The 13,213-nt window shown below is 41.0% G+C and overlaps 1 pseudogene; it reads right to left on the reverse strand.

The window, feature by feature from the left end:
• Positions 1 to 5,039: 5,039 nt before the first annotated feature.
• LOC120108353 lies at positions 5,040 to 11,515 on the reverse strand (annotated as a pseudogene).
• Between the last annotated feature and the right edge of the window lie 1,698 nt (positions 11,516 to 13,213).

Consider the following 13,213-nt stretch of genomic DNA (forward strand, 5'->3'; position numbering starts at 1 on the left):
GGAAGGTAGCAAGGAGCGGTACGGGGAAAAGGTACACGTGGGTGGTGCGTCCCCCAAAGCAAAGCACCAAATGCCCATCAAAAAACTAATTATGTGCACCCCACCGTACTGCAATGTGAATCCCCCAACAGAATGGAAAGGGACCCATTGGTGTTTTAGGTGGAATAAATGATGTGTCCTCTCTCTTCGCTCCCTCTCTAATGTGGACTTCCCAAGCAGGGAGCCAAGCTTTAGAAAAGGGCCTCTTGTGGCCATTAGCTATTTGTTTTTCCATGCCCTGCCACAATGGCAAGTGCAAAATGTATACCAATAGGACCACCAATCCATATTCTCCCTAAGACTAAACATGAGCAACAAATGTCCTGACAACAAGAGGAGGGGAACAAATTTCACCATTGTCAACTCCACCACCATGGCAAACCATAGGAGAGTCATGGTCATGACTGTCGTGGCTTTGTGCGACTCCTTGAGGCTCTCCATCTCTTTTGGAAGTGGTCAGGCCATTGGTATCAATAGATTTCAGAATGTGAGGGACTCCCTGTTACCATCACTAGGCCACTGTTAACATCACCAAGTATATAGTGACTCCGTACAAAGGCTCCTCTAAGTGGAGGTCATGGACTAATCTGATCACTTTTCGAGTCACTGCAGCTGAAGGAATAGGTTTGTTATGCAAATTTCATTCCTCTTGCTGAGCTCACATATAATGATGTGTCAAGTTGAAGTTTCACATGATTGGAATCTTAATATGGATAGTATCGATGATGTCGTGGAATCAGTTGTTTTATGCGGAGTTGGTGCTACATGATGGAGGCATGAGGCTTCATCCTCACCATCTCTGCTGTGATTGGTCTAGGAATGGGGTGAGTTTATACTGGTCATTATTCATCAAGGCCTCAAATAATGTAGCTCACCAATGGACCACTACAACCTTACATATTGGTCCCCCAAGCATCACCTATTATTAGCCTGAAAGCATGCATTTCTTGGCACGCCCTTCACTATTATATCAGGATCACAGAGGGGGGTGGCTTCTGTCTTTAGCATGGACGCAGTTGTTTCTTCTAGCTAGACTTCTTCTGTGCCTTGGAATTCTGTTATCGGAGTAACAATCCACGGCCAGCTTTGTTTTTTTTGTGTCATTTTAGCACGCTCATGCTGCATTCTAAAAGGTAGCAGTTTTTTTAATTGCAACATGTCATGGACGTGGTGATGGAAGATTAATGGGAGGTCCATCAAAGAAAGCTCTTTTTAGGAGGGGTTGGAGGGTATTCCCGTACTTCTGACCTTGGAAAAGGAAGGACAACGATGTCAAAAGGAAGAACCCCACCTCTAAGAGAAAAGATTGCATACATATTGTTGCCCTCAAGATTGAAGCAAAACAACTCTGCGACAAAAGGCACCACCTTGAGAAGTAACTGGTGACTTTGGATTAAAGCAAGCTCATGACCACAGTTTTCACCGCCGGCACCAAGATCTCAGTCGATAAGATAGTTTGCATCTGAATGGACACATTAGTATGTATAAAAGTACACATGCATGCATGTACGTGAATGCATATACAAAGTAAAAACTTTATTTCTCGGTTGATATAATTCGATATGTCTTGGCGGATTATTATATATATGATACAATACATTAGTGACTTTTTTTTAGTCCGAGTTGTCCACTTTGTTTTGTTTAATCTATGAAGAGGCCAAGATATCAAACTTTAAAAACTTCGACAACCAAACCCTGAAATGTTAAGGATAATGAGAGGATTCTTTCTATTTTTAAGGAGAAAAAGATAGAGAGGTAGAAAGTTAATTTTGCATAGAAAAAAACTACTTGATAATTGATTTTTCAAAACAAGGCAGTAATTGTTTGATTTTGCAATTCAACCTACATTTGGTCTTTTTCTGGATCAAATTACCCCTGCATACAACCTGACTGTGTATTTTCTAAACCGGTGCCTAAAATATATATGGCGCAATACCACTACGAATGAGGAAAGAGGAGCAACATATACATGGCACAATACCGCTAAGAATGGGGAAAAGAGGCGCGATGATGGTGCTGATGAAGCTGCAATGGCAACGAAAAGAGGGAGATGCATGCGAAGGAGGTAGTAAATGTTCCAAGAAGGCTGATTCAGGAGAGAAGTGGAGGAGGTAGATGAGGTGGTGTATTGTGATTCTACTGATCTAGTATATACATTAAACTAATATACAGATACAGTTTGCAGTGATATACACCTTTTAATGGATGACACGCACAATGATATATACATGCTATTTCTGAGGATGTTTCTTACCATTTTGCCTACCATTTACTTAGTAGGAGACTGATAAAACACATTATATGATTCAATACAATTACAAGTATTTTGTCTTGATACACAGCACATTTGTCATGGGTTAGGTATGATACTCTGATCCATATTTACTTAGTATTGGATATACACAATATACTACTTGATATACATATGTTTTTGGCCAAATAAATATGATCTTCAATGTATTCATTCCTTTTTTCCATACAAATCCAATGCAAAATGCAAAAAATCTCCGTTTTATTTGCAGCATCGGAGTGGGGAACAGACTCTGTGTATAAAAATAATAACGGGAGAGTCCAAGTTGATTAAAAATCTTGGTAGATAGAAAAGAGAAACATATGACCGATCCCACGCCCGTACCCACCACGTTTTAGTGCACGACGTACGGCTGAGTGCATGCATTCTTCCGAAAGCAGCATCTTACTCCAATTGTGCATGCAACAGTGGCCACTTAGCGCCACCTGGACCCACCATGTTTGCAGAATTCTGGACCCACCTAGAACATGGCCTCCTCAAAATCTATGCATGACACGTAAGCTAGACCAAGATATCTTTCCTGATAGGTACTGCTGCACTAACGAACTTTGTCGAAGAGAGAACCATCAGAGACATCTCTCCTTTCATTCAGAGAGAGACATCACATTAGTTTTTAATGGTTGTTTCCAACAGCCTTCTCTACCTGTCATTATTCTACTTCAAAAACAGAATTTAAAGGGTTGTCAACGAATAGACTTTAAGAACTGCCCAAAAGCGAGAGAACGAGTTCTTGGTAGACCTGATCAGATCTGTCACATTCAGGAATGGACTCAAGAAACCAAAAGACCAGGGTGACAACAATGCAAATGGAATCCAACAAGCACTTTGGAAAGCAACCAATATCATCCTGAAGCTATTCTATCAACTTGAAGCCATCAGTTTATGCATCAGCTGGCAAGGCAAATCGAGGCTAACTTAACCTGATGATGTCAGAACTGGCCATCGACATCTGAAATAGACTGGATGCTATGAAACCATTAGAGCTTTAGCGTCCACTTCATCCTCCACTCCATTGCCAATGCTTACTCAAATCGGCAGCACCATCAAGCTTATCCAGATTACCAAATTACCCATATAAAACCCACCGACAATATTTTCATCTCAGCCTCGCATCAAAAACCCATGATTCTAAAAATTTCGAATTTTAAATTTTGAATTCTGAATTTTGGATTTTGAATAGTATAATTTTAAGATTGATTCTAGTTATAATCTCTTATACATTCTCAACTATAAATTGCATAACTGACTACTTTATGAGGTTGGCCAAAAAAGTTCTCTACAATATTTTTTTTTCTGCATTTTCTTTTTTTTCTACGAAGCCGAAGGGTTGAGTTGCAAGAAAACCATAGATTGTCCGCATGTAGCTTGAGAGAAGCATACTATGGTATATTCAAAGACACAGCATCCGTTGCGGTCAAAATATGCTTTGGCATAACATTCACCTTCCTAGCAAGAAAAGGTTAAGCTTCATAGCCAAAGAAACAAATGGAAAAAGGGGAATCATCTTAAAGAACCAGTATCTGCTCTGTTCTTTAAAAAAGCTGCCCTGAAAGTTCAAATCCTAAATGCACTTTTTCCTGTAGAAGATCGAACATTGGAATCTAATATATGCAAACAAATCTTCCGATGGTTAAAAAAGCATGTCCAAAACCCATCCAACAGATTCCTTCAGAAGATTATGTCAAGTGGCAAAAGCAAAGGAAAAAGAATACCATTAATCCAAAAAAAAGCAAAATTTGGTATGACAAATATGCATGCTTTCATTGCTTAATGTTTTGTAGGAACCACATAGATAGGGACACCTGCAGTACATTTATCTAATGCGAGGCCTCCCGTAAAATTAAGGGATGTCCACCATAATCAATAACGAATCCTAATAGCACAGCAAGGTCGGCAGAACCGTCCCAAATCGGACGATTCCGGCCATCCCAAGCCGTACCGGTGTCTCATCGGTACGGTTCTAGCAACAAAACGAAACCATTGTCGAAGCCAGAGAAGGAAAAGGAAAGAAAGAACTAGCGGGGGAGGGAGGGAGAGGGCAGGATGCCGGCGGAGACCGCAGAGAGCAAGGCCGTGGCTGTTGACCCTGTTTCAAACCAGCTGCGGTCTTAAAAAAATTTACAATTTTTTAGTGAAGTCGGCAAGTAAATCTGCAAGCCCGTTCAAGGCAGCCTCCTACCTGGTTCAAAAATCCGGCCGATACAAAAGCCGATATGAAAGGCTTCGGTGCACTGGTCGAGTCCAATTATTGCAGTTGATTCGCCAGTCAACTCATCCCCTTATTTCGATGTTGGGGCAGATTCAACTTCAAGCTAGGCTTTATCGGCTGGATTCCTGAACCAGGTAGAAGATTTAGTGGCTGCCTTGAACGGGCTTGCTAGATTCACTTGCCAACTTCACTTAAAAATCGCGAATTTATTTAAGGCTGCGGCCGAGGCTGGCCTCCGATGGCACTCCGCCGGCATCGGCCACCCTCCTCCGGCCCTCTTTCCCCCGCTCGCTCTCTTTCTCTTTTCCTCTCTGCACGGTCCCTTTCTCGGTATAGGCCCAGCACGATCCGTACTGAGTCATCCTGCCGGAAAACTGTACGGTGCCCGCGTACCAGTTCCTCCGACCTTATAGCACAGTTAAGAAAGTATTTAGAATAATATTCTACTAGCATCTGATGCCAACGAACTACTAAAGCAAGAAAATCAAAGAAGCCACAAAATTTGATTCTACGAGACCTGAAACACCAACCATAAATGTGATTTAGCACAAGACTGGATTGCTAACTACTACATGTCTAGATTATACCAATTTTGTTTGCAACATCCAAAGCGTCGTAATCCAGGGTCAATCTCACATATGCCTTTTTCATGCCATCAGGCCTGGAAAAGCATCAGAAAGGCCAGATTCAGAAATGCTTCAAGGCTCAACTACAGACGCAACCTGGATAGCATATTGGATGGGATAAAGAAACTGTTGCATTGGGAATACCAAATGGACACCAACCTGATCAAAGTATTGACTTTCTTTGCCTGAATGCCGTACATCTTCTTCACAGCTACTTTGATCTTTTTTTTGTCGGCTTGGATGCCAACTATGAATACAAGTGTGTTGTTATCTTATCTTCTTCATCGCAGATTCGGTGGTCACGGGATATTTGAGAATTTGATAGCGGTCAAGCTTGTTTCTTGGTGCACTGATTCTAGGATATTTTGGATTCCTCTCTTTCTTGAGGGTCTTGAGCCGGTGAAAAGTTACAGAAGTGTGAATCTTCCTGGCCTTCCTTTTCAGGGACGATGTTCCTGACTTCACAGCCTTGGCAAACTTCAGAGCCTGAGCTTTGCCATCAGGCTTCTTGGAGGTGGCTGCTTGCAGATGATCATACAGCATTACATGAGAATGAAAATTAAGAAGCCATGTTGCTTTTAAAAGTATACAGTATCCCAAGAAATCATCAGACAGTGTCATACCACTAGAACTATACATTTGGGAGGACTTGTGCTTATGCAGAGATTTCCAAAACATTTTTTGTACATCACATCCAATAATTTAGATCTTCATTTTGCAACCTAGATTGATGAAATTTTAAGCATAGAGTTCTCTTTACACCATGTGTGCACCATAACTGCAGTTAACTGCATTCATATCTGAGATGCCACGCATGTGATCCACATGCATGTGCGGGACTCTTTAACAGCTTTTTTTTCCCATGCAAGTTTCTTTTTTTTTGTTGGGGGGGGGGGGGGGGTGGTGGTTTTGGGGAGGGGGGGCGGTTGGTTGCGGAGGGGTGCTTTGTAGCCTCTGGAGTCGACAGTATGTGCAGGATTCCCGGCCTGAGAGACCATGAAGTCTAGCATGCATGCTAGACAACAACTCAGGACCTCACTGAAAAAGACTAGCTGGAAGGTATTATTTAGATTCCGTGGCCTTATATAAGTACCTAATATCAGCAGAACCGGTATCGGGCACCATACCGATTGTCTGGCGAGACAAGTCAGTACGGGTCTATGCCATGTCGGGCCCGTACCGACACAGTAGAGGACGGGAGAGAAAGGAAAAGAGAGAGAAAAGGAGGGAGGCTGGCGGAGGATGGTGGAGGTCGACGGAGGGCTCGTGGAGGTCGGCGGAGGGCCGTCGAAGGCCGGCGACCTGGGCAGGAGGCGGAAGAAATGTCCCCAGCCGAAAAACAGGGCAGGTCCTCTGTTTTGTTCAAAACAAGGATCCAACCCTTTTTTTATTTTGCAATATTTAAGTGAAGTCGGCAAGAAACCTCTGCGGCCGAAAAACAGGGTGAGTCCCCTATTTCGTTCGAAATAGAGATCCCAGCCTTTTTTTTATATTTTGCGATGTTTAAGTGATCTAGAGGAGCATCCTCCGTGCGGCTCGCGGGCTTTTGCCGGCCCTCCACCGACCAGCCTCCACCTTCCTCTCCCTCTCTCTCTCCCTCCCTCCCCCGCTCTCTCTTTTTTCTCTCTTTCCTTCTCCTTCTCCTCCTCCGACAATAGATTTCGCTTCCATTGTCGGAACAGTGCCATTCAGCTGTCGGGGTGGCTCGGAACGGCCGGAACCGCCCGGGACAATTCCGCCGACCCTGATCTACCCAGTACATAGCTGATGTGGGACTAAACACATGCTTACACGAGTCCTCACATGCTCCTCCCATTTAAGCCCATGCATGCTGGACATATTTATATAACTCATTTTGTTGATATCTGTATGTTCTAGTTTTGTCACCAAGTTTTCTCATTAATTAAGACATTTGTCAACTAAATCAATAAGATTATGTGATTGTGCTAAAGGCATCAAGTCATACCAATAAAGAAATAAATAATTATCTAAACAATGAGATGAGCTGCAAATTGCTGATTAATATGTTCTGAATTTGTCTGCTTTGCACATTGCATTTATTTAATCAATATGATGGTGATAAAGAACTTACATTTGCTCTTTTGATTTAATGCAATATCAATAATTATATAACTAAAATTCTGACATATATAGCATACCTTTAACAGGTGGGGCCATCTGGCAATGTGAATATATAACTTCAGAATATCAACTGCATTCGGTCATGAAAACTAGTGTTAGAAACATGATGCACACAACTAGGAAATAATAGAGTTACCATCCAGAAACCTATCAGAACAATAGCTAACAAGTTAAACTGTGTACTCGTGCACCCAAACAACCTTAGGTTAATGGCAACTACAATAATTTACCTGATTCAGGAACTAAGATCTCCATTTTCTGATAGATTCCAATGTCATTACAGAAAGTATAAGTGGAAAAGAAAAAGATAGATAAACCGTATAAATAACCCACAATAGAAACTCAGCCATTTCAGATTGCATTTGTGTCACGCCCCGAACCCAGCACCCGGGTCCGGTACACGACCGGCCGCATGAGCCCTAGAGCAGTGCCCTAAAAATCATGCAAGGCCTATGATTAACAAAGATTCCAACAAATCCATGATTAACTTAGTAATTCAAATAGGCAAGTCCGACATGTCCAAATAAACAAATTAGTTCAATTACAAAATCTTCAAATGTTCATCGTCATCAAGAAGCATAAACAAACTAATTAGCTAATGACTCCGATACTTGCACTCTGCGCCCATCCCATCTAAATCTAAGCATCCTGCAACTCTGATAAAAAAAAAGAAGAAAAGGGAATGAGCTTTAAAGCCCAGTAGGAATCCCTACACATCCACACCAACACAATACTAATATAAATCTGAAAACCACGACAAGTCGATGCACATATCATGAAATCATAAACCGGCTATCAAAGCTCAAATAATCAATATAAATAAGTACATCAATCATCAATAAAAGTCCAGCCACACAAGAATGATATAGCATATGATAGCTCATAAACATGTATTATAGTTTCAATGCCTTTTCTTCAACTAGATCCGGATTAATTATCTTTCCGACTTTGGGTTAAATCTCCGTCACATTTCTCAGCCTGTGGTGGGGCAACCAAATTATCACATTTTCAGCCTGTGGCAGGGCCTGCACATTATAGTTCCACATTTCTAGCCTGTGATGGGGCCTGCCAAAGTATCACATTTTGAGCCTGTGGCGGGGCCTGCACATTATAGTTCCACATTTCTAGCCTGTGAGGGGGCCTGCCAAAGTATCACATTTTCAGCCTGTGACGGGGCCTGCACATTATAGTTCCACATTTCTAGCCTGTGAGGGGGCCTGCACATTATAGTTCCACATTTCTAGCCTGTGAGGGGGCCTACCAAAGTACCACATTTTTAGCCTGTGACGGGGCCTGCCATAATAACAAGATAAACCCAAAGTCCCTTTTCATACAATCCGGTTTACATCCACACATCAATTCTTTTATATTTATTTTCGGCTTTAAACTAACCACGGTCACGTTTCCAGCCCGTGACAGGGCAACCAATATCATATGGTTAGTTTAGAGCACCACATCCAACAGTCCAATTATGTAGGTGTAGGTTATGCGCATGCATGCATCCATCATGATACCAACCACAAGCGTATACAATCATAATATCAACCACAAGCCAACACGATCAAAATATAATTTAATATAAAAACTATTTTTGATTTGTCTGGATCATAGCATATCATACATATCTAAGTATAAAAATATTATATAATGCAGGAGTATAAGGATCCTTACCTTTGTTGACAATTTAAATAACCAATCACCCGCCCTCACGGCGATAAAGAACCGGAATGCACAGAATCCTGCTCAACGTCCTCTCGTCCAACAGATTGTTCCCCTACAGAACCAAATAAGTATTAAAATTTACTCAAGATGAATGACAACCCAGAACCCTCAAAATAATGATCTCCCCATATCTAAGTCGAGAGAGAGAAAACCCCCAACTAGAGATGATCTAGAGAGAGAGAAGAGAAGGTTAGAGACAAGTGGCTCTCCCTCCCTCTCTCTCCCTCTCCTTCTTCCTATTCTCCTCGTGGGCATGTTCGGTGGCAGTGGCCACCTGTGGCCGGCGACCCCCAGCGGTCGACAATCCCCCAACGTGGTGCCGGCCATGCACCACGCCCGGCGACGGCCGGCCACGCTCCACCCCCGACGACGGCGGTCGAACGGGAGGAGAAGCATGGCGACCGAGCTTCTTGTCTCCAAATCCCACGGCTCGCCGGCCGGATTCAAGAGGAATAAAGATCCAAAGATCGAGAAAGGAGGAGGGACGACTCACCTTGCCTCCGGCAAGATCCTCCCGGCCGGATCGACGGCGACCGCTTCGATTCCTCCCGCGGCAAGGTAAAACCCAATCTCCCTCTTTTTTTTTTTGTGTGTGTGGAAGGGCCCTCGGTTGATGCCCTAGGGGAAGAGAGAGAGGAGATCCTCCTGATTTGGTAGGGTTTTTATCACCCTAAAATCTCTCTTCCGGTAGATTCGGAAGGGGGAGGAATTGAAAACAGGGGAGGGAGAGGAATTGAAAACAGGGGAGGGAGGCTATTCCGATCGGGAGACTCCCTCCCCCCTTTTTTTTTTGTATTGGGCCGCCTTATTCAGAGGCCGGCCCAATCCTAAGTGGGTCTTCACAATTTGTATTTCTATTTTATTTCAATTAAGGACGTTGTCATTTTAACGGTTTGTACATGAAGGTTCCATTTGCTTCACAAACAGCTTCACCAACATAAAATAATGTAAATTTGCTGAAAATAAATACAAGCATAAAACTCAAAACCTTCTGGTGAGGACTTGTTCCACAGCAGTTTTCATGCAACAAAATGATGCACTTCAAAATTAGAAGAACCATATCAAATATACAAAAGGCATCTTCAAGCATTCACCACATGCAAACAGACAGCTAATGAACAACATTTTCATCCTCAAGCTAGGTGACTCTCTTTTCATTTTTCATTTTTTTTATTGCACATGAACCAGACAAAACAAAAGCAAAAGAAGGTACAGAGAAAGATGATTCAGAAAAACTTTTGTAGGTTCATGGAAAACACCAGAAAAAGTGAAGTGATAAAACAATTTTTTAATATTATATATTGAATTCATTTGTGGGGCTAAACCTACACATGAAAACAAACCTAAGACCCCCTTTACCCACAAAACAAGATAAAGATTACAGTAAACAAATACGATAATATCAAATCAATTAGAAAAAAAAAGTGGATAAGTGTGCTTACTGCAAAATCTATCATGCACCTAGCAGGTATTTCCCACTCCAGAGAACCCTCCTGGCCCAGTATGTATGTTTATATGCAGTTCAAATCAAGGATTAAGGTGCTACTATGTGCCAAGCACATACAGGCATGTAGCATACCAGGCTTGGGATGCAATGCAATCAGCATGGACATAAATCATAATTGTTGTCTCACCAAAGTAAATGCATAAACATGTATGCACCTATATTCCATAATTTAAATATTTTAGACCTATTTATAAACAAGTACACATGTTGCTTAAAAAGACTAATTTGAGGCTTGCCTTGAGAAAAGGCTCTAAAAGAAGTTACTATTTTTAATAGTTCATGGTTCACGTGAAGTACACACCTTGTATTTACTCAACATTGTTTACTTTCACAGAAATAATAGGGGAGAAACCAAAGTCCAAACCTAAGTTTCATATTGCTGTTTTATGTTTTTATTTTCAAAAACCCAAGAAAAATGAACTAGACTGTACAACATGTATGATGAAACGTTTTGTTTCTTTAAACTGTTTCTTAAGTCTTTAGATCTTTTAGTAACAAAGATTTATTGCTTTCAAAAATAGTGAAAACAAAAACAAGGAATAGCAGAAGTTTTGTACAAATGCTACCTTCAACATCAATTTCCATTTCACCAATTTGTAGAAGAAAAAAAACAAAAAAACAAAAAAACAACAATGATGCCAAACAAAAATTTCCAAATTTGACTAAATTTTCGTTTTCCTTGATGAAATCATGTCCCTTTTGGTTTTCTTTTCCAAATTTTTCTAATCAACCAAACATATCCTTAAAGCATCTGGATGTTGGGCTACCATATATTCAAATAAAAAGAAAATAAACTAGTAAGGTAAGTTTTATTCATGAAATCCTTACAACTTCTTACATTTGAACTGCATCTAAGCAACATATTGTTAAATTTCACAAAATCACCAAACAACCTAACTAGGGTAACAATTATAAAGTTAACTTAATTTTATTAATATTAAATTCTAATTTAAATAGGATTTTTCAAAATGGAAACTGAATAAGCATTTTATGCAAGCTAGATCAACTTACATGGAAATTTTTATAGTCTTCCAATTGTACTTGAAACTAAGGATTTAAATCTTAGTCCTACTGGCCCCATACCAATTGATATATATAATACCAGCTCGGTGACAATACTCTGGTCAGTGGGCATCGATACAAGTAATAGTTTGCTGAACCTGATCCTGCCAAATCAAGGCAAATCAAGCCTGAATTGGTCCTGGCACCATTCAAAATGCCTTTTAAACCCATTCTTTTATGGTGATTTCACCATTTGAAGGTGAAACAGCTAAAACAGGCTAGTGTGGAGGTCAAAGGATAAGGTGCTAGATTAATATGCTGGGGGATACAAACAAGCTTCTTGCTAGGTGACAGCCTCCCCCATTTTCTCAATTTTTTTTCAAAGATTCAAGGATATATGATAAGCAAAACTTGAAGAAATTTAGCCTCCCCCCATTTTTTAGTCTTTTAAAAAAATCCAAGCATAAATGATGGAGATATTGAAGAAATTTACATGGAGATTATGCTGTAAATGGATTTAATGGTGTATTAACTCTAGACTCATGCCCTGATCAAAATCAAAGAAACTGGGTTTTTTTTCGGACGAACATCAACCATCTCTAATTTCATCTTAAACTTAAGAGTAAACCTAGCAAATGGTGTTTATTGGGGTTTACTTTTGGATGTCTTGATAATCTTTGGTATCATATATAGCTCAATGACTTCGAAAATCCTGGTTATGTTTCAATTATTAGTGCATAAATATAGATTTTCAATGTATGTTTAATTGCAAGTTATGATATGTTATGAAATAAATTAGCAATAAAAATATTTAGAGCACATAAAATATATTTATCAAAACATGTAGGATTAAAACAATAAAGCATAAAAAGGCAAAAACAATGTCTGCAGAACCGTCCCGAACCGCACCGGCGGCAGACTAGGACTATTTCGGCAAGAAAACTGAGATGCGTCGTCAGATGGGGAGGAGAAGAAAAGAGAAGAAAAGAGAAAACAAGCGGGGGAGGGAGGGAGAGGGAGAGGGAGGGAGAGGCCGGCAAACGGGGAAGGAGGTGGAGGCCGCAACCGCAGCCGGATCCCTGATTCGTTCAAAATAGAGTTCCGGCCGCTAAAAAATTTCAAAATTTTTTAGTGAAGTTGAAAAATTGCTTGCTGACTTTACTTAAATATTGCAATTTTTTTTAGCAGCCGAGACTCTATTTCGAACGAAACAGAAAATCCAGTCGCAGCCTCTGCCTCCTTCCCCGTATGCCGACCTCCGCCACCCTCCACTGCCCTCCATCTCTCTCCCTCCCTCTCTTCCCCTTCTCTCTATCTCTTTTCCTCTTTCACCCCCTCTCCCTCGTCTCTTCTACTGTGTCGGTATGGGCCCGACATAGCACTGCGGAAGCTTATACCGACTTGTCCCACCGAACAACCGGTATGGTGCCTAATACCGGTTTGCCGATATTGGGCAAGAAGATTTGGAGGCCAACATAGATTGTACCACATACTTGTTGTACCAAAGCACACCAATTGATAACCTTCGTCAATATGGCACAAAAAATAGCACATGCTATATTGGCTGGCCATCCATACCTTGATATTTGAATCCTTGCTTGAAACCTTATTTTTTTATATTTTTCATAAGAATAAAACTGAGACTGAATATTTGA

The sequence above is a fragment of the Phoenix dactylifera genome, unplaced genomic scaffold (assembly GCF_009389715.1).
Source record: "Phoenix dactylifera cultivar Barhee BC4 unplaced genomic scaffold, palm_55x_up_171113_PBpolish2nd_filt_p 001289F, whole genome shotgun sequence".
Taxonomy (NCBI): Eukaryota; Viridiplantae; Streptophyta; class Magnoliopsida; order Arecales; family Arecaceae; genus Phoenix; species Phoenix dactylifera.